This window comes from Ostrea edulis, chromosome 6, assembly GCF_947568905.1.
Source record: "Ostrea edulis chromosome 6, xbOstEdul1.1, whole genome shotgun sequence".
Taxonomy (NCBI): Eukaryota; Metazoa; Mollusca; class Bivalvia; order Ostreida; family Ostreidae; genus Ostrea; species Ostrea edulis.
In genome coordinates this window covers 62,835,804-62,863,655 of record NC_079169.1, presented here as the reverse complement: position 1 = coordinate 62,863,655, position 27,852 = coordinate 62,835,804, and the positions used below count along the sequence as shown (strand labels likewise).

General features: G+C 35.7%; 1 pseudogene; it reads right to left on the bottom strand.

The window, feature by feature from the left end:
* LOC125662943 (P2X purinoceptor 7-like) lies at positions 1 to 27,790 on the bottom strand (annotated as a pseudogene).
* Positions 27,791 to 27,852: the final 62 nt, after the last annotated feature.

Sequence of the window (27,852 nt, the reverse complement as noted above, 5' to 3'; positions counted from 1 at the left end):
TCAACCTAAACGACCACCACCAAAACCTCTATGCCGTCCAAACCTGTCTGGAAATTGATCCCACATTCTCCAAACACAACAACTAGGGATGACTCTTCTATTCCCTGCACCCAAAATGACTATAACGCCATAGAATGAACTGTCTGTAGGCTGAATGCCTGTTCCCACGGTTCCGGTCATCACCAGCAGCTAGAATATCCTGTCTGTAAGAAAAATGTTTCATAATAAACACGGGGTTTTGACACGATTTAAGCAAACTGGTATATAGTATAATAATCGGAATAAATATATCTCCTCTACATGTATATATACCAGTTTACTTAGATTGTGTCAAAAGCCGGTGAATATAACATTACACATCACACTATGCAAATAAATTGTCAGGTCATAAATGTATATTATACGATCACTTACCTATATCTTCGAGCCACCAATAACACTAGGGGTGCCAAAACCACAATATCAAAGTCCTGAAATATTGAAATGGCATAATTATTCATAAGACAAATTAAAAGAATTTTTAATTTTCATATTCGTAAAAAGGACTGAACATGTCTTTACCGGTCGCCTGGATATGCAACTGGTATGAGTTTGCCCAAAGCAAACCTTCTCCTCCAGCGGAATCTCTCTCTCACACACGCACACACCAATCAGGAGAGTTACTGTCTTGTGGTAGGTAGTATCCTCCCCTGCTCCTCTTTTCCTGGGAGCCCTGGTCAAGGACTTCGAAAATTATGGATGGGTCTCTTTCTTCACAGACCAGCACCAACAATACTGCGTCTTTCCTCTGACATCTGGTTTACCTGCGTCTGGAAATAAAAATTAATTTGTGTATTTTGAGATTAACTTTTTATTTATAATTTCTGTGATTCACATAAAGTGAATATTAATTGAATACCCTTAAATTGGTCATTCTTTCTTCCCGTTTTTGTCTAATGATCTCGTTGACGGGTTGGGCTTCACGGTCTCTCTCTCATAGATGGCCTCCTCCGTCCACGAGATCGAGCTCCTCTTGGCCTACCACCTCTCCTTCTATCTCTCACCATGTCTCGTTCAAAATCAGGGGGGGGGATTATCATCGGAATTGGACGATATATCGGACCCATCTCAAGATCTCGACCTCCCATTTAAGCATTTTGCATTCTATCAGACCTGAATATGACACAGTAACTGTTATTGTTCAAAACACAATGATATCGATTTAAAGGAAATTATTCTATAGCATGCAGACCTAAATCTATAGTAATTTGTGATTTCAAAAATACATAAATTGCTTTAATTAAATTGGTAACGTTACATGAACATTTTACTTGTAAGTAAATACCCTATGTTCTTTACAGAAAAAGACGATGAAATATAGATAGTGATCCAAAGGATTATAAGAATCGATGTTTATTTATTATTTTTACAATATTTACTGAAACCCCCTGGTGTACTCCATTTGTGTTTTCTGGTTGAAACATGAAAAGAGATCGTATTTGAAAGTATTTTTTATAAAAAGAACTTTGCAAGAATGATTTGTAATACTATGAGTATGTAGATAGTATATTGGACGAAACGAAAATTGTATAATATTCGAAAATAATAACAATTCTATTTGCCGTGTGCTATTTACCTCGTCGTCCATTGTGTTGTATCCGGGTCTTCGAAATAGCATTCGGAAATTGTCGGAAACGCTCGCGATATGTAATGAGGTAGGTTGACGGACATTCCAAACGGTAATTTTACCCGTAAAATACCGGTAGAGAACCAACTATTTGCAATGTTGATGGTTTTTCTTTATTATACGCCTGTCATTAGAATTATGTTATGGCGCTGTCTGTCCGGCTGGCTGGCCGTCCGTCCGTTCCGGGTCATGTTTTCCGGACTTTTTTCCGTAACGGATGAATTTAAAACTTTGAAATTTGGTCACAATATTTCCCTCAAAAATTGTTAGAGTGAGTTTGCATTTCAGCTGGATTGGTCCATTTTTGACTTTAGGGATACAAGTAGGTCAAAGTTTTTCGGACTTTTTCATTACAGATACAGATATTGCTCTGAAATTTACACATAAGTTTCCTTTCAGAGCAATACAAGTTCAGTTTGCATTTCAGCTGGATTGGTCCGTCCGTCTGTGACCTACATTAGGACTAAAAGTAAGTCAAACAGTTTTCCGGGCTTTTTATCATTATAGATACAGATATTGCCCTGAAATTTAGTCAAAGGTTTTCTCTCAGAGGAATACAAGTTCATTTGTATTTCAGCTGGATTGGTCCATCCTTGACCTACTTTTCAGCTAAAAATAGGTCAAACAGTTTTCCAGGCTTTTTTTCATTACGGATACAGATATTGCTCTGATATTTAGTCAAAGGCTTTCTCTCAGAGGAATACAAGTTCAGTTTGCATTTCAGCTGAATTGGTCCACCCTTGACCTACTTTTTGGAAAAAAATAGGTCAAACAGTTTTCCGTGCTTTTTTTCATAACGGATACTGATATTTAGTCAAAGGTTTCCTCTCAGAGGAATGCAAGTTCAATTTGCATTTCAGCTGCATTGGTCCACCTTTGACCTACTTTTGGAATAAATAGGTCAAACAGTTTTCCAGGATTTTTTTAATTACGGATACAGATATTGCCCTGATATTTGGTCAATGGCTTCCTCTCGGAGGAAGACAAGTGCAGTTAACATTTCAGCTGGATTGGCGCACTATGACCTACAGTACTTTAGGGGTAGAAGTAGGTTAAACAGTTTTCCAGATTTTTTAAGGTCACAGCTATTGCTCTGAAATTTAGTCACAACCTCCCTTTCAGAAATACATAATCAATTCACATTTCAACTTAATTGGAGCACCATGACTTACGTTAGGGCTAAAAGTAGATGAAATGGTTTTCTGGACTTTTTATCATCATAGATAGATATTGCACCATTTTGTCACAACCTCACTCTCAGAGAAATACATTAATCAGTTCACATGTCAGATGGATTGGTGCACCATGGCCCATTTTAAGGCTTTTCTATTCAGAATGTGTGTTGTATCAATTCAAAGTGCATAATATGCTTCCAGGTTAAATTTCACTTTGCGGTACTCTTGTTTTTACAACTATTAGGATGTTCTCATGCAATTTTATAACCAAAACCATAGATACTATCACTTTAAGGTCATATGTGAACGGCCCATGATGCCGAGCATATGGTGAAGGAGCAATCACTACCTATACATGTAATTATGTCCTAGGTTTAATTTGCATAGCTAGAACTCGTGACCTCCAGTTTACGAAGCGAACACTCTACCACTGAACTACCGAGACGTTGAATGGAAGCAAACAGAATCTCATTTGATGTATTAAGCCCGTACTTGCACTTTTATATCAATTGCGATTGGGTAGATTTCACATGTAACAATACGTCATAAGAGTTGAAATTTTCCGTTCAATTGCTCGAATTCAAACCGGAATATCATACAAAAGTGCCTTTACTGTTTCATTAAGGTAGCTTACTACATCAAGACTTATTTTATGGCACTACGTCACAAGATGGCGACTCAAATGTTTTGTAAAATTACTTGTTTGTAGATCTAACTCAGTGGATAAGATATCGGATTACTGACCCGAAGATCCCAAGTTCAAATCTGCTAACGTCTCGTATTATCTATTGGAATGTAATTTTAAAAAACGTGCTTTTCCCCAAAAATTGCATATAATTGAGTCTTTTTGACATATGTACTTCTTACCTTTCATCATATCTTTCCTGGTTAAATCCTTCTGTGCTTATTTGAAAAACTGTTTCACGGTGTAGTGAGCCACCTTAATCAAAATGTTTTATGAAATCATTTGTAACGATCGGTTTGTCAAGGTCATGCAATTTTACCATTTAAGACTTGTTAGAAATTTGGCACTCACGGGCGAATAAATGTTGCATGTTCTTTGTTTGAAATCGTACCATTATTTGTCATATTTGATCACATTTAGAACAGTAAAATAAGGAAATGTATTTTACAGTATGATTTTTAACGAGTAAATGTTTACTCTGTTGTATGGTTATTTTATTTCTTCCATGCAGAAGTCACCATGGATAGATTGGCATCTTCAGGGACTGAGAACAAATTACCTCCGCTAACAGGTTAATGTGCTTTGTTTTCTGTTCTGTAGGTACAGGTATGATCGACAAGATTACGCAGAAACGAAAGCTTGTAATCTATCTTATTCAAATCTCACAAAGCCTAACATTCTCTGAGCGATCTAGATATATGTATGAGAACCGTGGCATACAAAGCGAGCCATGGCACATGTTTGCTGTCTTGAATCGCTCTTGCATTCATTAATTTCCTTCTGATTAACTTGTTAAGTTATATCAAACACATAATAAGAGGCTACATTGCAAAACTAACGATGGTCTCGTCTTGTTCTCAGCCATTACTGTTTTGTGGCCAAACTTAAATCAACATGATGTGAGGATACTTACATGTCAACTAGACATATTGTACTCATCCGGGTCGTGAAAAGCACTTTTTGAATGAATTTTTTAATATATTTATAGCTTTTGAACTCCTCTTTTTTTCCCTCAGTAGCCCCAGGGGTCATAATGTGAAAAAGCAAACCCGAATCTAATCGACTTTATTTTATCTTTGAGGTTTTTGAGAAAAGGATTTTAAAAGAATTTCCTGTATAAAACCTTTACCTCTTTTTTCGGCTCCCCCAAACCCCATTTGTCATGGTGCATGCGAATCAATATGGATCTACACATCATGACGATGCAAGAGAAAAAGAGAGAGAGGTCCATAATACATGAGGCCTCGACGGGGAGCTTCATTCACTCATGGATGCCATCTTATAACATCCGAGATCTATGTCGAGTGCGCGAGACATTCGAGGAGTTCCGATTGCTATCTCACCCTAGGGAAATAGCAAACTCCCCGTCGAGGCCTCATTACGTCACCTACGAATAGACCTCTCCTTTGTGACGCAGTACAATATACAGATTTGTATATTGTGAGTCCGCGATTATCACGCAGGCAAATAACACTAAAGAAGTAGTTCGTAGTTAAAAGTTTGAAGATATTGACATTAAGAGCATTAATATAAAAGTATGTATTTTATTTTAAACATAAAATTATTAAAAGATCATTAAAAAGTAGGGAGACTCTGTTCAAATTATAGTGTAAAGTAATGAACTTGATGTTTACATTCTTGTTTTGAACTGTTTACGTTTGACGTTATGTTTTTTCGTCATTCTGTAGTGATGTCACACAGTATACGCGCCGAAGAAATCGCTATCCCATAATGCCCAACTGGAAGAGTTTGGTTTGTAAGCAAACGAACTCTGGCGGAAGTTTGATAGTCTCGTGCAACCAGACGCTCTGCTTTTTCCGTAAATATCCGAAGAGCAGAGAGACTCTCTGCTCGTCGGAGATTTACGGAGACAGCCGAGTGTCTGGTTGAACGAGAATAGAAGTTTGAGGGAAATAGTCTCAAAACTATTTACCGGATGCTATATTTTCCCGCGATTTCTTTTCTGTGACGTCAAAGTCTGATAAGTCTAATTAGTTTACCACTCAGATCACCTCGGTCGATTCCATCTGGGATAATGCCGAATGTTAGTTTACTTCATTTTTGGTGTGTCTGACACAAGTAAAGTCTACTTCGGTATAATAAAACACCTACATTGTATTTACTGACTATTCTATGCTGCCCCTCGGCAAATAGTTGCTGTCTTGGGAGACAATAAACTTGCTATTGTCCTCATAGCCAGTAAATAGGTGTATACTATTATGTATTTTAAACAAAAATATCTCCAAAAACATGTTATTTCTTCAGATCGAAGTTTTGACCTCATCATAGGCCGGTTTAGGAATCAATATTGGATATTTATGTGTCCTGTTACATGTAAAAACGCAACAGAACTTAAAATTAGTTGATTAAAAATTAGCAGGTACGCCTCAAAAAATCTTAAATTTACAAGAACTAGAACTTGTATATCGAGGGAGATCAGAGAAAACATTAATACTGACAACAGAGACATGGTCATTATCATTGTGGCAGTTTTCATTAAAACTCGTGAAGATGAACTTGCCGATGCCCTGACTACTGGCATGTAGAAAATGTCTCAGCATTAGCCCGTATAGCTAGTGAAAAATCTTGGATCAATAAATTGTTTGTATTAAAAATGTATATGACATTTTATTCTGTATTTTAGTCAAATTTGTGTTGATCAGTTGATGAATCAATACAGCTCTTTTAAAGCATTACATCTGCATGTTTTAAATTCATGTCTTCAATGTGTAAGTTTACATGCATATGTTATTTACGGCCTAGAAAAGAAATTATTATATAACGTACATTGAGCAAGTAACTCTGTTGAATTAACTAACCAATTGACACAGTGTCTCAGAATAGTTTTCGTGAGAACCGATGTAGACATCAATTTTCCATGACGAAATTGGATCTCGGTACATGTACATGACTGAATAAATTAATGAATGTGATCACAAAATATGTGATTTTATCCTCGATTAAAACTTTATTTGATGTCAAATTGAGATGTAGAAATCAACTATTTTCCCACTAACTTCAACCTTTCGGTATAAAAATATGGACCTCACCCAAGTCTGTCTATGAAAAAGGTGCTAAACACGGGGAGCCGGTAGTGTTATCAAATTTAAATGGGTGAAAAACAATATTTATTACTAAATTAGATTCTGTCATGTGTACTTGAAAATTCTGTTAGTTTGCGCCAGTCATCATTATAAAAAAAAAGTGAAACACGGGTCATTCCAGAAGCACTGCCCACTTGGGACCTAAAATTGGCCCACAGGTCCCAAGTCTCAAGAATTTTTCCATGTCCTTCAAAAATGAAATCCTAGATCCAAGAAGACGAATTGTTTTGATTGATTGAATATTCTTTTACGTTCCTCGAGAGAATATTTCACTCGTATGGAGACGTCACCACTGCAACATTTAGGCCTATGCTCGGCGCTTATGGCCATTGAACAAAGAGGGATCTTTATCGTGCCACACCTGCTGTGACATGGGACCTCGGTTTTTTTCGGTCTCATCCGAAGGACCGCCCCATTTAGTCGCCTCTTTCGACAAGCAAGACCTGGGCCCCACGGAATCCGAATTGTTTTATAAATGTTGAAGTACCATCATGATGGTATGCATTTGATGCAAAAATGAATATATTTTAGATTTTGAGATTTAATGGATTGAGGAAACCAAACATGCTTCAGATATGTGGTTAATGTGTTGTTGTTTATGGTAAGAAAACCTCCGGATCTATGTCACGTGATGGCAATAGTATTTACTGAACTGGCTATTCTGTGCATGTGAGCAACTCTGATTTGGACGTCGCGGTTGTTTTAATATAACACACACACACACACACACACACACAGATATATATATATATATATATATATATATATATATATATATATATATATATATATACGTATATATATAATATATATATATATATAAAAGCAATAAAACTCAACAACACCCTACTTTCGTAAAGTGTCCGATCTAAAAAGATACAAGGCCAGAAAAGAAATTCAGTACAAAAGTGTATTATTCTTGTTAACAATTTAGATTATTAACATTTGTCGTATTTTCGTGGTGTGTGTGATAGTTGTTTATGTAATATAATGTCTCTTGATAAAGACGCGGGTTGCGTAGAAAATTTGAGTTTTAAATAATCAACAGTGTCGCGGCCTTTTCAGTGTTAGTTATATATATATATATCCAATAATAAAAGCCAAGAAACACAAAACTCGAATAACATTTTCTTTTTTACATACTGTATCAAATACCGAATTCTTTTTTACAAGCTATATATATATATATATATATATATATATATATATATATATATATATGCCGCTCCTGCGTTCGATAATAAACCATAAGGCTGATTTCACAATTACAATTCAGCAGGAGAGTTCTAGGGAATTGCTATTTTTTAAAGCGTTATTAGAACTGATTCATGTAACATGCAACTTTTCATGACACGCACTATGCAATCGATATCGCACCCATGTGGATTACATGTATCAGCACTAAAAGCGTAAAAACCAACCTTATTATCAATCGTTTTAAAACTTCACCATTCTATTTAATAAGTGACGAACCATATTAATTTTTTAAAACTCTGAACCCACATACGTATTTTAATAATTGGGGCAATGCATTTAATCATGTAAAATTATAATTAGTTCGGTATCCTTGTGCGTTATATCGTAATTTATTACATCCCTTGTAGACTGAATCGTCCGTTCAGAATGCCCCTTGCTTTTGAAGCCATTCCCAGGTAAGAGTTTTCTCAACTATTAACATCGCCGACATTACAGCAACATACTTCATAACCATTACTCTCCAGTACATTTTGACGCTACAGCAACATACTTCATAACCATTACTCTCCAGTACATTTTGACGCTACAGCAACATACTTCATAACCATTACTCTCCAGTACATTTTGACGCTATTTCTTTGATTTGTTATTGGATATACATGTATCTACCAAGAAATGGAGTTCGGGATCGCCCAAATCTCTTGGGTATGACGAAGCTGAAGGTCAAATGGAATGACATAAACTTTGTACTCATCTAGAATCTGATCAGAGAGATACGTTCTTTGGTCATTACCATTGTGAAATGTGGAACCCCATGGGGGAGTTATAAATTAGAAAACAGGATATAGGCCACAAAATATGGATGCTTTTATAGACTCTCACGTATCAGGTACAAATATCACACAACCATGAGGAAGTGACGAACACAATGAAGCATGATATCGAGCTCAATGAACATCTACCACTGTGAGAGAGCGCGTATTCAGGTGGTATGAGCGTATCGCAAGATCAAATTGACTTGCAGAAACGAATCTAGGGGGGACCAGCTGTACAAGAGGAAGGAAATGCAGACCAAAAGAAGTGGGGAGATAACATCCTTGAATGAACAGATCAGAAGCCTTCATAGAAGCAGAAAACGGAGAAGAATGGGGGGGGGGGGTATTGTTAATACAAGTAGATCAGCTGTGCTTCCAGACTAATGGACACGCGAGAGGAAGTAACGTTGACACTTTCCTGCACATTCTATTATTACACTGATCTCGTGTAGATTTTTATCAACTTTTGACTAGTGCTCTGACAGACATCCGGATTAATTATGAAAACAGATATTATTCTTATAGACCCAAATATTTTGAAATTTTCAGAACTGATGTCGAAATGTTAGGTCACAATAAAAACAATGGATGTTTATTACAAAGATTTATGAATTAGCCGCCTGTCCTCCATGAGTTTGATTGATGATTATATTTTGTTTACTTGTATCTCTGGTCAAATTGTGTATGTTTGTATGTACGCACGTGTGGGGGATTAGTATCTTATGTTTGTGGTTTTGCGAGTATAATTGAATGGGTGGTATTTCAACCATATTTCCGCTGTGATGGACTAGTCTTGGCTTGAGTCGGCCACGACTGACCTACCCTCTTCCGAACTCGACAGATATTATTATGCCAAGGAATGTATTGTCCCTATCCGACGGTCTGCGGGACATTGTTCATTAGGAAGATTAAATAAGTTCGTCATCAGTTAAATTTAGGAAATCAATTTGTGTTTTTATGATAAAAAATCAAACACAAATACTAAATTAATTAGTTGCACACTGAGAAATAGAAATCGAATCAGAAGTACTTTTGGCATCAGAACACGCCCCCTTTTGTTCCCTCTTTTGAACATGTGATGTCATTAGGTATATTTTTGTCCCCTAAGGGTCACACTTTTTGGGGTGGAACAAAAGGTGGAGATCATGTTAATTGATGGTAACTTTCTTCGTTATTCTATCATTTGTAAAGTTTGAGTAATACAAGATGAGAAGAAGATGTAGTTGTGAAACACTGATGCCCCTGGATAACAAAGTTTTTGTGAATAATTTTCAAAGTAGGTCAGAGGTCAATTTCAATGTCGAAAGCTCAACAAATTTGGTACCAATGGAAAGGTCTTCTCACAAGAAATACATATGCTAGATGTGAAAGCAGCGTCTTAATCAATGTTTAAGAGATAAGGCTTATATTAGATTTTTCTAAGAGTAAGTCAAAGGTCGATGTAAAGAATTTGGTGTCAATGGAAAGGTCTTGTCACAAGGAATACACATGTCAAATATGAAAGGTGTACCTCTTATGGTGTAGAAGATATGACTAAGATTAAACTTATGGTTTTTGACAAAGAGAGGCAGACAGACGGACAGGCCAAAAACTAGATGCCCTCGAATCTTCCATCCCAGTTACATAAAAAGCAATGTATATGCTCATTGTCTTTACATTAGTCCTTATGATATTTAATGCCATTTAATATGTGTTGAAACTATTGGTTAAAGTGATTGTTATATAACGTCCCAGCGAGAAAATTCCCATCATGCATGTCGCCAGTGTGAGGTGAAGTGTCACAAATTGTTCGAACGAAGATTAGGCTTATTGCGGACCGCCATATGGACTCCCAACATTCTAAAATATGGTCTTAAAATCGGCGCTAGATAACACAGAACAAATTCGCATATCTAGAACAGCCGGGACTCGAACTAGCGACCTTCTGACAAGGAAACAACCACTCCACAGATCAATTACCGCATCATTTGGTTTGTTATTTACTTTCACTTCAACTTCTGCTTACGTATTTTTTTCTGTTTGTGTAAAGGGCTAATAATTCATACATTTTTTTTAAAAAAAATACCTTTTATATTTTTTAATTATTTAGTATTTCTACACACTGAAAACCAGTATGTTGGAAGTATTTTCTAAATAAACAAAACAAAAACAAACCCAGGACCAAGTTAGGCTATTGAAAAGATAGGTTTTGGGTTGTTTTAATCAGTACCAAAAACTTTGATACGGAATTTCAAGTTTTAATATATTGAATGCATACAATCGACACCGCATAACAAAAGAAACCCCGTATGTACATTGCTGATTTGAATTAATTTCAACGGACTGCGAGAAGACGGATATGCATTGTATTTTATATATTGCATTGGTTTACAAAAGTTTTAACAAGGGGATAAACACTTACCCGCACTAGATTCAGTTCCGGTTGTTCTCTCCTTTATCCATGACGTTCTATTCCTGAAACGCTTTGTATACGGCTGTCATCGATCACTGTAGTTTTAGGGTAACTGTCTCTGATTTATGTTCTACCATTCCGTTATATTTAGAGAGCATTATTAATTTATCTTTAAAATGGATTGGTCCGTTGTGAAAATTAGTAATAGAGTACCGAGGGACTTTGCAATATGAGTATGGTGAATTCTCTTTGAAATAATTCGGGGATAATTGATATGTAAAAAGTACTTTTAGACTGTGATTAGCTGCATCGCTTACAAATCTCAACGTTCTTAAGTAAATATGTGTTGCTCTCCCAATGAAAGCACCGTTTATAACCTTGAGAAGATCTATGCTTCCATTTGGTCCTTTAAAGTTCATTAATTCTTTTGTACATGTACTACAAAAAGAGAAGATCATAGTTAAGAGGAAGCCGTAATGTGCACAAGTACGCGATACCGTGGAAATGGATTATCAACAGGACATGAAATTGATCTTGCTTCTAACAAAAAAAAACTATGAAAAGAGATAACGATGCATTTTACACATTTTTCTCTCTTTTGTAGATACTTTACAACCCACAGTGTGCTGAACATTTCATCCAAGTACTCCATCCATTCAGCTTAAATTAAATCGCACACGAAATATCCAAGAAATGAAAAAGAAAGATTAGATAGACACGTCCTATAGTACAACGTGTTACATGTAGTTAAGGAGATACCATTAGATTAAATCGGTCTTTAGAATCTGAAATCATTGCATCTCTTTGGTCAGTCACAATCATTTTCTCCTTGTTTCACTTTTGAAGTACTCAAAGGGAGCAAAGATGTATAATCGCGTTATAGATGTTGTAATGGGAGCAGGAAATGAGAGTAATCCTCATGTGTCTGTTATGCTTAAAAAAGATATTTTACAAAAAAAATCAATCGTTGCAATTAACCTGGATTTCTGACAGGGAAATATCGCGAGTACCTGATATTCATTACGACTAATGAACATTTATCGTGAAAATTACTAATTACTGTACAAAGAACATCCAATACCACTCGTATGTCAGTTGCAGTTTTAGATATTAATATATCTAAGCACAAAATAGAGTGGAACTGAGAAGACATGTCCTTCTGTCACGGGGATTACAATTAGGTTTCATTTTGTGTGTGGTTTAGAATGTTTGCATGACTGAGTGTGTTTATCTGTGAACAAAATTATATACATGTAAAAAATTGCAGCTTAGATTTCACTCAAATTTTCACAACAGATATGTTTGCTGGCTGGCAAGAGGTAATTAAGTTTAGAAGTATTTTGTTGACGAGTGCAGTTGTAGACACATAGAGATTTGGAATGCCTTGACAGAGGTACATTTATATGTGGTGTCTGAAAGGTATATTGCTGTGGGAGAGAGATCGGCAAAACATTGACATAACAATGGATAAGCAAACCAGAATGAAACAAAACACGTTATTTAATTCGACAAAAAATTGAAAAATAAATCTAAACTAGAACTGTTTCGGGACTAATACTCATCACGGGGATCACAACTTAATGGATAAAACCAGTTGCCTTATAAAATGGTCATTTAGTATATAATTTTTTTATTGAAAATGTTGCTTTGAAAAAATCAATGAATCAATCAAATATTAAAATACATTTCCGGTGTTGCTCAATATAAACACTATTAATACTAATGAATAGGATTTTCAGAGTATTTAATTGTTTATTATCATTTCTCTTAATTTGGTAGGTGGTTGAAAATTGCTCAAGTATGATATAAAAAATATTATATACATGTAACAAGAAAATGGAAATATTCATACATTCACTATAAATCACTATAAATCAAAATGTAAGGTACATAAATGTTATTTTACTTTAATAAAATAATGTATGTAAATGGTCTGATTCAAACCTTTTAATTTGTCTTTGAAATATTCTCCAGACAAAGAGACCTCGCCTTTAAAAACAAAATAGAAATTAGCATACTTCATTAAATACATATGTATTCTAATTTGGAATAAGAAATGCATAACGTCAGTTTAAAAACAATGTATTTACAACGTTTAAATCAAATATCTCTGAATTTTAAGATATACATATATGTCCTCGTTTTAGGGTAAAAAAAAAAAAAAAACAATGACTGAAAAATTGCCCAATCAATAGGAAAATACCAGGTGCGCATCTTCATACTGTGAGTAATGAGTGTACAAATTTTCTTAAAATTCATGCACTAGTTTCTTAAAACATGTACGAACAAAATCATGTCTACAGATAGCTGCAGAGCTGTAGCTCTCTGAAAAAATATTGGGTCAGATCAGAGAGCTACAGATCTAACCCTTTTAAAAACTTCGATTTACGGTACACAAAAAGATGCACACGGTTGAGGCCTTATATCACTATATTTTTGCATCGCCGTCTCATAAATTTCATATCAAAACATTCCTAACATATTGTCCTACTATACGTGTGTCCAAACATACATGTAAATACATATCATTAAAGCCCCATACAACCCGAAAACTCACAGCTTTTAATGATTTCGTTCATTGATGTAGCCATCTTAGATAGCCAGTTAATTGGAATCCCATACTGACACAATGACGTCTAGATTTGAACTAATATTCCCAAAATATTTTAGATAATATATCATCCCAGTTCGGTTAACCATTCAAATAAGTTAATTCATGGTTACGCACCTTTTCTTAGTCTGGCAGTCCCCACCTCTGCCACACAAGCGTAAGGGACCAAACTCGGCTTTTGTAGCATTTTCAATAACCAAGAGCTTATTTTACCTTTAGAAAGACTATATATTTTAATTTGTATTCAGTATTCGTGTTTATAATAAATGTCTATCACACAGATACTCTGTATTTATGTCTATCACACAGACGCTCCTTATTTATATCCATCACACAGACACTCCGTATTTATGTCTATCACACAGACACTCCATATTTATATCTATCACACAGACACTCCGTATTTATGTCTGTCACACAGACACTCCGTATTTATGTCTGTCACACAGACACTCCGTATTTATGTCTGTCACACAGACACTCCGTATTTATGTCTATCACACAGACATTCCGTATTTATGTCTATCACACAGACATTCCGTATTTATGTCTATCACAAAGACATTCCGTATTTATATCTATCACACAGATACTCCGTATTTATGTCTGTCACACAGACACTCCGTATTTATGTCTATCACACACTCGGTCTTTCTGTCTATCACACAGACACTCCGTATTTCTGTCTGTCACACAGACACTCCGTATTTATGTCTGTCACACAGACACTCCGTATTTATGTCTGTCACACAGACACTCCATATTTATATCTATCACACAGACACTCCGTATTTCTGTCTGTCACACAGACACTCCGTATTTATGTCTATCACACACTCGGTCTTTCTGTCTATCACACAGACACTCCGTATTTATGTCTGTCACACAGACACTCCGTATTTATGTCTATCACACACTCAGTCTTTCTGTCTGTCACACAGACACTCCATATTTATGTCTATCACACAGACACTCCATATTTATGTCTATCACACAGACTCTCCGTATTTCTGTCTGTCACACACTCAGTCTTTCTGTCTGTCACACAGACACTCCGTATTTATGTCTGTCACACAGACACTCCATATTTATGTCTGTCACACAGACAATCCGTATTTATGTCTGTCACACAGACACTCCGTATTTATGTCTATCACACACTCAGTGTTTCTGTCTGTCACACACTCCGTATTTATGTCTATCACACAGACACTCCGTATTTATGTCTATCACACAGACACTCTGTATTTATGTCTATCACACACTCAGTGTTTCTGTCTGTCACACACTCCGTATTTATGTCTATCACACAGACACTCCGTATTTATGTCTGTCACACAGACACTCCGTATTTATGTCTATCACACAGACACTCTGTATTTATGTCTATCACACAGACACTCCGTATTTATGTCTGTCACACAGACATTCCGTATTTATATCTATCACACAGACATTTCGTATTTATGTCTATCACACAGACATTCCGTATTTCTGTCTGTCACACACTCAGTGTTTCTGTCTGTCACACACTCAGTGTTTCTGTCTGTCACACACTCAGTGTTTCTGTCTCACACACTCAGTGTTTCTGTCTTTCACACACTCCGTATTTATGTCTATCACACAGATACTCCGTATTTATGTCTATCACACGGACACTCCGTATTTATGTCTATCACACAGACACTCCGTATTTATGTCTATCACACGGACACTCCGTATTTATGTCTGTCACACAGACACTCCGTATTTATGTCTATCACACAGACACTCCGTATTTATGTCTATCACACAGACACTCCGTATTTATGTCTGTCACACAGACACTCCGTATTTATGTCTGTCACACAGACACTCCGTATTTGTGTCTGTGACACAGACGCTTCGATGTTATGTTTGTCATACAAAAAAATATTATTATCTTTCTTTTATAACAGAAATTAATTTCATATAGAGTGGATTGTCTTGGACTTTGTTAAATGGTATGAGTGTCTAATTAAGACTCTGGCATTGATATATTTCTGCTATTTCTGTTGATTTGGATCAATAGGATTGGGTTGGTGAATATTTAGGAATTTAGAAAGATAATGCTAATTACATCGGTTTTACATCAGACACATCTAAACCTCCGACGCTGGTGGTCCTTGTTGACAATCTAGTATAATAAAGTATTATTATTTAGCGATTTGATATTCCAGAGGCTGTTTTGAGATTTCTAATACTAACACGTCTTTATTGTAGAATAAAAATAAAATTTGTATATCACTGGTAGTTATTTGTCATAGATCAGTTCAATACTATTCCAGAAAAAATGTATTGATTATATGCTATGTGCCATTAATGAAGAGTTTTTATGTGCAAAATCAATTAAACAAATATTAGATGTAATGCGAGAACTTCAGAGTCGTAATAGTTTTTTTTTTTGTTTTTTTTTTTACGTTAAACGAGAACTGTTTTTAAGGACCACTAAATGAAACTAATCTGACACAATCACGAGCTTAGAATTTCCTCCCACATTCTACGTGTGAAATATTGGCGGCGGATCTGTGCACTCAATGAGTAACCTTGCCTTATCTATTCCTAGTGTATGTATCATTATGAAATTAATCAAATATACTATTAACCTTAAACGTATTCAAAATATGATGTTATACATCGGTCGCAGCGGCACAGTGGTTAAAGCGCTCACGTCATGAACAGGAAGTTGTGTGTTTGAGGCCCCACGTTAAACCTAAGACGTATAAAATAAGTTCTCTAGTGATTGCTCGTTTGCCAAACGCTTAAAAACCACGTGTCTTTCGAATGTGACCTAAAAAACCGAGGTCCCGTGTCGTGACAGGCGTTGTTACGATAAAGAACCCTCACTGCTTTGGTCCCGAGCGTCATCCATAGGATTAGATTTGGGGCACTTCATCTACAATATTAAGTCTATTATAGAAGGTAGCAAAACGCCTGGTATTTGCTGCGTCCGCCCGATAAGTGGATAGACCATGGGCCAGTAACACATTATCTACCCCCGTCTAGGGATATTTCTACACTACGATTTTTTTAAAGTGTGTATAAAATAAAGGTAAATGAAAGTTGTTTGATAAATTTATGTTGGGGCGTTTTCAAGATATGGCCATTTGAATTTATAAAATTTTTGACAAATTCAACATAACTGTTACGGTGTTTCATACCGAAATAAAGACGACACGTTGTAAACACAAACAACGGGATAGGGACTTCCCACAGAGGACATTTGTGAGAAATACGTATAAAAAAAATAGAAGACAGTGTATTATGGAAAGTGGTACATATTTTTAAATGTCTACAAATTCATGTCTACTACATTCCCAAAATAGCAAATACCTATTAACATATTTGATACTAAATAAACAGTATCAAAAACGGTTAATTCCTAAATACTATAATCCATAAACCCTATTTTTATATGGTATATATGCAATCTTGAGTTAGTAAATATAACTTTCAACATAAAAATCGTTGTCCACATTTCCAAGTCTCACACGGTATATCTAATGTATGGAAGCCCATAAATGTGTATAATCAATAAAAAGAAAGCACATGGATTACGTTTGAGTATACAATGCAAAAATGGGGGGAGGGACCCTGATAAATAATGGCTCGACTATTGAGAATATGACATGTTACGAACAATAAACTAATTTATGAATAATTTAGATTAATGAATTATATTAATCTACAATTGTAAAATAGATAAATATATTGTCATACGTAATATTGAACACCTTTTCAATTTTCAGCTTACTTATAAAGATGTCACATAAGACAGAGTCCCAAGAATAATAAAGGGATAGATTGTTTACTAGCTTTAAATGGTGCCTTACATGGTTTCTATCGCTGGTGTTATAATAATTTACAAATATTAGTTACTAAAAGTATTGATGGAAGTATTGACGAAGTTGCGCTGAGTCAAGTGAACTGTAAGACTAAGAGACGTTCACTCAACCTGTGTTCACCATCGACACTCTTCCCCGCCCATAAATGTCTGTTCTGTAACAAAGGAACTCAAGTACAAGGGAAAAAACACAAACTGGTAAAGTGTGTGACAAAAACAGTAGACGCCATTTAAAAAACTCTGCATAGAATAAAAGCGACTATAACACAATAAATTAGTTGGTTGATTGTATATTGTTTAACGTACTGCTCGAGAATTTTCACTCATATGGAAGCGTCACCACTGCCGAGTACATGTACCAGTTTTCTATAAAAATTAGAAGCCAACGAAATCACTTGGGCTTTAGACAATCGCGTTAAGTTTTTATTTTACACCCTATAGAATTTTTTTCTCAATTTCTACTGAAGTTGGCATGGTCTGCAGAATTGTATATCTTTAAGAACAATACTTCTGATGTCTATGATCTTCTATAGATTCTTAGTAAATTATGACTTGGATTTCTCTTATTACTAACCCTGTAAAGAATTTATTCATGATTCCACTTTTGCCCGATTCTTACAGAGGTTTGCAATAATTTCTGAACTGCTGGCAATAATACGTATTGCACATCATTTCATTTTTATGTATTGATGTCCATGGAAAACAGGAATGAAATTGTCTTTAACTCAAATTGAAGTTTCTTCATTTTCTTTTCAATATCTTTTTTCTCTAAAGCTTTTATGGAGACAATTGTTCTCCAGCATTTCCGATGATGTAATGTCCCCCAGACATAAATATCTGCTCCATTATAATAGTTCTGTCGTTGGAAAATATTAAGTGCATGTCAACAGAGGAAATCTCTTTAAATGAAGATTACTAAAACTTGCTATCTGTCCACTGTTCTCCTGAACTCCCCAGCAAGAAACACCAGTTCAAGCGCACAATTTTACAGGAATGAGAGAGGCATTGTTAAAATCATATACAAGAAACAAGGTAGTGGATGAAATTGGCCGCATTTTGTTCTAAAGAAACAGCTAGCATACCATTAGAACTAACATGCAAAACTAATTGGCCTCGCCTTAATCCATTTCGACTTTTCCCCCAGGAATTTTCCTCCTTTATTTGAAATCTAATGTTATGTACATGTATATGGATAGTTCATGACTTGTCTGTCCAACCCTCCCTACAGCTTTCAAGTGAGGAACTTCGTATTTAACAGTGTTTATATGGAGATTGAAGTTGTACATGTGACAAGGATTTCGGTTTTCTTCTATTATTTAGAAAATTACAGGTTGTTGATCTTAATCCTTTTTGCGGAAATATTACAAAGTGAGTACATGATTTCTCTCACACTTTACCCTCTATGATTCTCAACAACTTTCTAATTTTCGTTGATGCTTGAAAAAATTACAGGTTCTTGAACTTAGTCATATTTTAGAAAATATTTTTCACACAGCTCTTGGTTTGCCTATTTACCTCCTGTCACAGTTTTTTTTTAGCTAGATACTTTGATTCATACGACGCAAAAGAAAGTCTGTCGCAGCTCGATTGACTGATTGTATATCGTCACTCTAAAGAATTTTTTACTCATATGGAGACGTCACCATTGCCGGTGAGGGGCTGCAAAATTTAGGCTTACATACCTGGTATGTATGCTCGGCGCTTACGGCCTTTGAACAGGGAGGCATCTTTACCGTGCCACACCTCGGTTTTTGCGGTCTCATCCGAAGGACCGATGAGGCCATCCTTAACAAAAGTGTATGTTTGCTATAACGCGATCGACCAACTCAAAATACCGCGACTTAAATTTTTTATGGCTACTCCGAAATAGTTTTTCTTTTTGGATCGAGATCGAGATTTTAAAAATATCCAACAAGGCGGACAAGTGCATGAGGGAAAAGAAAAAGTTGCACCTTACATGTACCTACCAAAAATGACTTACTCCTGTGCGGGGCCCGTTTGGAAGAGAAGACAAACTAATAACAAACCTAACAATGAACACACACAGAGGGAGAGACACACAGACACACCAATATAATTCGTTTATCTCATACTTACTGATGCTTCCAATGAATTGGTCATTAAGGAAAAACAATATTACGAAGCTAATTATTTTCTCCAGTAGGAATTTTGCCCTTTCCCTTCAAACTGAAATCCAGATAGCACTGTATATTATTTAGAACCACAAAATGTTGCCATATTCAGGAAAAAGAATCCCATCATGCCCATACAAATTTAAATGGTTTGTTGGTTGTATATATTGTTTCACGTCTCACTCGAGAAATGCCAGCCAGACGTTCTAGACACTCCTGCGAGGTTTAATGACTTCACCTGGGAAAAACTACTGGAATTCTTTTTTACGACATTAAATATAATTTGTGTTGGTACAATGTGTTGCTTCATCTTAACAATTTGCTCATTGGGTTCACAGTACTTCAGCACCACTACTGGTCTGGTGCTTGGCCATAATGGATCTAAAGTGGAGCAAAACAAACGAGTTAATTAAAAAATATAATCTTATAAGTTGTGGGTGTGTGCATTATACTTGATCCAAATATAATTGTTAAAATACAATGTAGGTCCTCAGTACCCCTTGCTTGTCGTGAGAGGCGAATAAATAGGGTTGTCTTTCGGATGAGACCGTAAAAACCCAGGCCCCGTGTCACAGCAGGTGTGATACGATAAAGATTCCTCCCTTTTCAGAGCCATAAGCGCCGAACACAGGCCTAAATTTTGTAGCCCTTCAACGGCAATGGTGACGTCTCCATATGAGTGAAAAACTCGAGAGAGGGACGTTAAACAATATAAACGTAATCAATCAACCTGTAATTAGGGCCCCGCATGAAATGTGGGAAGCCCAATAGTAATCACATTGTCCGTCCGTCAACACTTTCTTTATGACACGATAACTCAAACAGTTTTTATCGTACAGTTTTCAAATTTTGTACAGAAATAAATTACAATAAGAGGAAGAAGCCTATATATTTCGGGGTCATTTCCCTTTGTCTGTGTGTCTGTATGGCATGATCTTTGTTATTATGAACACTTTCGTTGTGACAGCTTAAACAGTGTTCATTGTACAGTTTTGAAATTTTGAACAGAAATACTTTACAATAAGAGGAAGACACCTATATATTTTGGGGTCATGTCACTTTGTCTGTGTGTCTGTCTGTGTGTCATCATCTGTGTTATTATGAACACTTTCTTTGTGGCACGATAACTCAAACAGTTTTCATTACACAGTTTTCAAATTTTGTACAGAAATACTTTACAATAAGAGGAAGACACCTATAGATTTTGAAGTCATGTCACTTTGTCTGTCTGTTTGAATGTCATCATCTTTCTTATTATCACCGAATCTATTTACCACTGTCTAAGGAAGATAATCCAATTTGAATTATGATATGCATTGTATTGATATATACATAATATAGGAAATTTACAAGAAATAACTCTACAACATTGCGTATGTGTATATTTTTTTTTAATGTGATATAAAAAATGCTTGATATTACATGTATATTGAATTAACACGTCATTCCCAGTCAACAACTTTTTGATCGGGATCGGAATACGAAATAAAATTTGTAATATCCGGTTGCAAAGTGAAACTGCTTCAAGAAATTGAATTATGCAGTAATTGCACGTTACACCTTAGAGAACTGTTCCTTTTAATAAAGAAAGTCACAAAACAGATACAAAATGAGTGTACCTTATTCATTACTGTTGCCGAGCTTTCGTCGGTGAAAATCTCGAAATGGCGTGTTTCACTGCGTTTGCTGACGGTAAGGTCCACATTTTCTACGTGAGTATTTTGATATTTGCTTATGAAGTTTTTTTTAGCGCATACATGGTATGTCTCGCCTAGGAATAATGGAAACTTTCTCACCTATGTATGTTAAGACATATTTTATAAATTTCTATTTTAAAAAATGTAGAACACTTTTATCAAATGACAATGTGTTTGAAAACGCAGAGCCCCGATGTCAGAATTTCCTTTTCCAAGACACCAATATGTCAAATTCATAATCCTTTTCGAATAGTATGTACCATATTTTGTACCAGTTATCCATTTTGAATCCCCTATTACAATGGGATTTAGTTGCACTCGGTTGTGTTTGAATGGATGAGTGTGTGTCAAACAGAAGTAATTCAAATTGCATCAGTCTCTCATCAATATGCTTCATGATTCCTTTTTTAAAAATTTGCATTCCAATGTATCTTTATATATTATTGATTCTAACATATATACCAGCCCCAAACATTGCTATATCAATTACAGATGTCACTTTCCTCTAATAACCCTCAGCGGGGCTCTTGCTGACCGTGTCAGTTTTCTAGTTTCCATTGAAGAAAATCAATTATCTTGCCACATATACACCATCCATACCTATAGCTTGTTCTACGTGTGATCAGTATTTAAATCGAGGCAGGCTACTGACAAACAAGTTAATGGTGCATGGGTTCCAACAGTCTCGTTTAAAGTCAGCATTTCACAAATTCTATGGTCGTCATAACGATCTAGTTTGCCAATACAACCTATCATTAGGTCAAATGCTGCTTAACGTGTTTCATACCGATTGTTAGGCCGTTCTTGGCACACTGATTTTGACTACGGAAAACTCCGTTTACCTGATCAAGATACAGGGCTCAAGACGGGTGTGACCGGTCGACAGGAGATGCTTACTCCTCCTATGCACCTGATCTCACCTATGGTAGATCCATACAGTGGCCCATGTTTGCCCAACTCTCTATTTTGTATTGCTTACTGAAGTTGTGAGATTGGTCACTGTTCGTTATTTTCACCTTTCATAAGGTAGTTTACAACTGTGTTGCCTTTAGGCAATGTAAGGTCAGCTAGCAAGATAATGACTACATTAAAATATATTATTTTGGAAGTTGTTTGATAAATGTACATTCTTGGACTGCTCCCTATGAAAGATACTTTTCACAGCCAATGAAAATATGTTGAATTGTCTTAACTTCTTCATTACAAAAGGTACAGCAATCTGATGATAAAACATTGAATTTTCAGATAACAATTCACAGGCAGACTTCTACGAAGTATTTGGTATTGCAACCTTGGATAGAAGAATTCTTGGTAGTCTTAAAACATAGAGTAAAACATCCTTAACTCATATTTCTACTTTGTAAACATTTAACTGTTTGAAATCAGAATTAGTACATCTAAGGTTTATAATATAATGGAATATAATGTGTAAAAGATCTATTGATTAAACCTTTGTTGTCTAACGATTTCAGATGAGTTGATATTGCACTCAATACACTGTTATATTGTAATGTGCAAACTTGGATAGCAAATTTTTGTTGAAAAATGTTATGTGATAAGAAATTCCCTTTTTCATCTAGAAAATCAACGATGAGTTTCACACCTTTTCCATACAATTCTTTGATAAACAGAGTTTCCATGCCCACTATAATATTTTTATGACACCACACAGGAATGCTAGGATAGCTTTCCTTATAGAAATGTTTGTCAAAAGATTTTAAGACAAAGTAATCTAACCTTGTATCATGAAACACAGGACGACGTGATTATTTCAAGAATACGCATCAGACATTCAAAATTGACACATTCTTACCTACTAAATAGAGATCTTCAGCCTGAATATATATCTTGTGACTGTCCATTAACTGTATACCATATTCTTTTAGAATGCAGGAAGTTTACGCCCATACGGAATATACGTTTTTGGTAATGTGCAATCAATGCAAGAACGTTTTATATTGACAATCATTATATTATACACTGCATAATATTTACAATAATGCGATTTTTACAGAAAATTTTGAATACTTTGATAATACAACTGTTTATATATTTTTAACTTTATGTCCGTCGCGTCGGATAAGACGTTTCCCTTGTCAAGGATCACGACCTCCTTGGCACAAAAAAAGACCGTTTTCCTGATTTTCGAAAAAGAGTAGTCTCACTGGGGGCCGTCAGCGAAACTCAGATACTCACAACCAAACATATTTCAATTAGTTAACCGCCTTAAAATGGCTGCAATATTTCCAAAACGGCGTAAAACAGCAATCAACCAATCAATTTTATTACATGGTTTCACACACAAGGCTTGTTCTGCGTATGATCTTTTTTAAATCGAGGCAGGCTACTGACAAACAAATTGATGTTACAGGGATTTCACCAGCCTTGTTTAAAGTCAACATTTCGCAAATTCTATGGTCGTTAATAATCTAGTTCACCAATACAACTATCATTGGGTCAAATTCTCTCTGACATGTGTTTGGCCGTTCTTGACACAATAATTTTGAATACGGATTATTACGTTTACTTGATCAAGACATAGGGCTCACAGCGGGTGTGACCGGTCGACAGGGGATGCTTACTCCTGCTAGGCACCTGATCCCATCTCTGGTATATCAAGGGGTCCGTGTTTGCCCAACTGTTTATTTTGTATTTCTTATTCGAGTTATCAGATTGATCACTGCACGTTATCTTCACCTTTCATGGAGCATAGAGTTAAAAATATCTTGCCAAAAAATATTGTTTTCTGGAATGATACATTCGGAAATAAATGCATTCCCCAAATCAGGTAGTTTGTGAGCAAACATTATTACCATTAACGTAGTTCCACCCTCTAATGACGTCATAAGGTTTCGCAAAGTCAATGATTTAACAAGATTTATGCATGACAGGAACATCAATTTTGTTGGAGTCTTTTTCAATAGTTATTGTAAAAAATTCTTATTAACCATAAAATATTTCAAAATTGTATACATGTATGTACCTTATATATAAATAATTAATTATATGTTTCAAAATATTGAATCCAAGGGCAATAACTCTGTTTTCATTAAATTATTTATCAAATCCAATATGCACTAGATTTGCTTTATTTTTCATATACATTTTGTAGATATTTTTTATAAAAAGTTTCATGAAATTGTTATGGATACTATTAATCGTTTTTGTGAAATTTTGATAATGCTGCTTAAGGAACATTGCACTTTTCTGACGTTGATACAGGTATATGTGTGCTAATTGATAAAAACAAAATCACTAAAATGCATCAAAGATGCGTATGGCCCAGTTGCAGTTTGGAAAATTATGCACGCTTGCATTCACGAAGTAAAAGAATGCACGTATTTAATATAGTTTATAAGTATGAAGCTTTGAATGGCCGCAATAGGTATTTAGTGTGATAATGACCTTGACCTTTCGATTTCAGAAGCAACATGAATCTTTAATGTCATCACGATTTGAAGTCTGATTAACATGCACCAGCGAGTACACTGTACATGTATAAAAGTTAGAAGCAAGCTCAAATCTACAGTATATAGTGAAAAGAGTCCAGGGCCGTAAATTAACCTTCAATTTGGAGGAGGCAGGAAATTAGGCGGGGGTCTGGGCCCCCAGACGCTGAGCACATTTTGTGCACACTGAACACGTTTCGTGCAAAATCCTTGATTCTAGGGCCTTCTAAAATGTTACTTGACTAACTCATTCTAAAAGAAAGATTTGGAATACTTTTTAAGGGAGATATCATGTTCTTAGTTATTGGAAACAACATAAATTCTAATGAACTTTAAATTTTAAATTTTTTTGGCTCAAAAGTTGGAGGAGGCAGCTGCCTCCTCCGCCTCCATGTAATTTACGGCCCTGAGAGTCCTTGACCTTTTGACCTAAAAATAAATAGGAACCTTCCTCTTTTGGATGTGATCATGTTATGTAAGTCTCACAAAGATGCACCAAAAGTATGAAAGTTAGAGACCGGACAAGCTAATTGTGGACGCCGCCCGTCCGCCCGACTGGACGCCCATCCTTCGCCAATTTAAAAGCCGAGATTTGCTACGCAACTCGGCTAATTATTGGTACCACAACATACTTTTTTATCATTTTTATTTGTTACGAAGATATATTATTTGAAGAATCAACAATGAAATATAAAATTAAACCTATGATTCCAGAGGGGTGGAATTACATGTCAACTGATTCGATATGCAAGAGCTTGTTCTGGGTATAGTCAGTTTTTAAATCGAGGTAAGCTACTGACAAACACGTTGATGGTACAGGGATTTCAACACGTTACAGTCTCGATTGAAGTCAGCATTTTGCAAATTCTATGGTCGTTTTAACGATCTAGTTCGTCAATACAACCTATCATTGGGTCAAATGCTGTCTGACGTGTTTCATACCGATTGTTAAGCCGTTCTTGGCACACTGATTTTGACTGCGGATAACTCCGTTTACCTGATCAGGATATAGGGCTCACGGCGGGTGTGACCGGTCAACAGGGGATACTTACTCCTCCTAGGCACCTGATCCCACCTCTGGTGTGTCCAGGGGTCCGTATTTACCCAACTATCTATTTTGTATTGCTTGTAGGAGTTATGAGATTGATCACTGTTCGTTATCTTCACCTTTCATAAAACTGGGAGTATGGAGTTATCTTAAGGACCACAAAGTAAATACCTTTTGATAAACATCTGTAAGTAACATAAAAAGACCGATTGTAGCATGATATTCCAAAGGGTTATAACTGTCAAAATTTGTTTTTATTTTGAAATGTTTTTATTGGTACAGTGTATTATCAGTTTTGGTTTATAATGTTAAGTCAATTTTATCATGCAGTAAGTAGGCGTTTATGTATAAAGGTTTCACGTTTTCAAATCGACTTTTAGTCAACTATATAACCCTTAAAAACCGGACAGTGATTATTTATGTTTGAATTATTACTGATTTATATAGTGATGTGTTTATAAATATGTTTGGAAATAGTAATAGCATCCATACATAAGAATTATGTTTATGCAAGCCCCACCAGGGGTCCCAAAATGGCACCATTTGACGCATAGTTTAGTCTGTGGTACATAAACCGACACATACTTACCTATGTTTCAAATTGGTGAATTTATTACCTCAGCAAATTTTAAATTTATAAAAACTTATATGTATAACGAAACAAAAACAATTCTGAACTTGAATGTTTCACCCAAGTGCATTTTTAATTTTTTTTTTATCACGCCCATTTTCTACAAGTTAAAGGTACATGTATGTTACCTAATGCAATTTCTCATCGGCTACTGTGCACAAAGCCGCCTACTTTATATCATTGAATTACTTTAATAAAACACGTGTCATAATCAGAGAGACATGTTCGTGCTCGATACAATAATTGACTTTCTCAACCGAAATAACAACACGTGCCCAATTTACGTTCTGCAATCCCGCACTGTAACACGTGAGATTAAAACGAACGTAGGGATTTCCACGTGCTAACCTAACCTAGCCATGATGAAAATATAGGTAATTTCGCTAAGAGACTTGGTAACGTTGAACTATTTGTTCCATGCTGGATTTATTTAGATATAATTGCGAATACTGTTATCGAATTGAATGTAATACACGTTTTGAGTTAAATATAGTAACTAATAAAGAAAGATTGGGTTAATTTCTATCTAGCAAGAGGAGGGTATGAAGTCGTTAGGATAAGCGAGTTCTGCCAAAGCTTTTCTCTTTTCATCCTTATTCCCCCACTTTTTATGGTCTGCACGGAGATTTAAAAGTGGCAACGCAAAAAGAATGGGTTGTGTCAATTTTGTGTACTCTTAATTTAATACTATATTTTAGTGTCTAAACAGTGCTAAAAGCTAGAAGATATTTCCTAGTCCCTTCTAGATTAAGAAAAAATTCGGGGGTAGGGGTTTTCCCAAGGGCCCCATATAGGGTGCTCGCAAACGTCGCCTCCTACTTATGCAGAGAGTATACACAAAGGCATGGGTTCAAACTAAGTAATAAACTAATTAATAACATATTTACCCCTTTGTCCAGTGAATCACACATACGATAAATTAGTCGTATCCCAAAGTAAGTGTTCCTCTTTACTCAAGAGTTCAGTGCGCTTCTCGCGCTATACCTGTCAACGGCTTTTTACAGAAATCTTATAAAAGTTTCTAATGTTCACCATTTATGTTTTAGACTAAATATTTAGTCATATTATGAAATGCTTTGGGTGCAATTCAATTGATGCTTACTTTAAATCGCTGGTTTATGATCGTACATTTGGACCTACTTCGTAACATGCGTATGAATGTAGGGCATATTCAAGTGGCGGAGATGAAAGGTGAAGATAACGAACAGTGTTCAATCCCCTAACTCCTATTACTTACTTACTTAGGCCTGTCGTTCCGTGAGGAACATAGGCCATCGACGACAGTCCTCCAACGAAAACGATTCTGGGCTGCTTCTGTGGCGTCATGCCAGGTCATGTCCTGCGCTTTTAATTCTACTTCTGAGTCACGCCTCCAGGTGTTTCTTGGA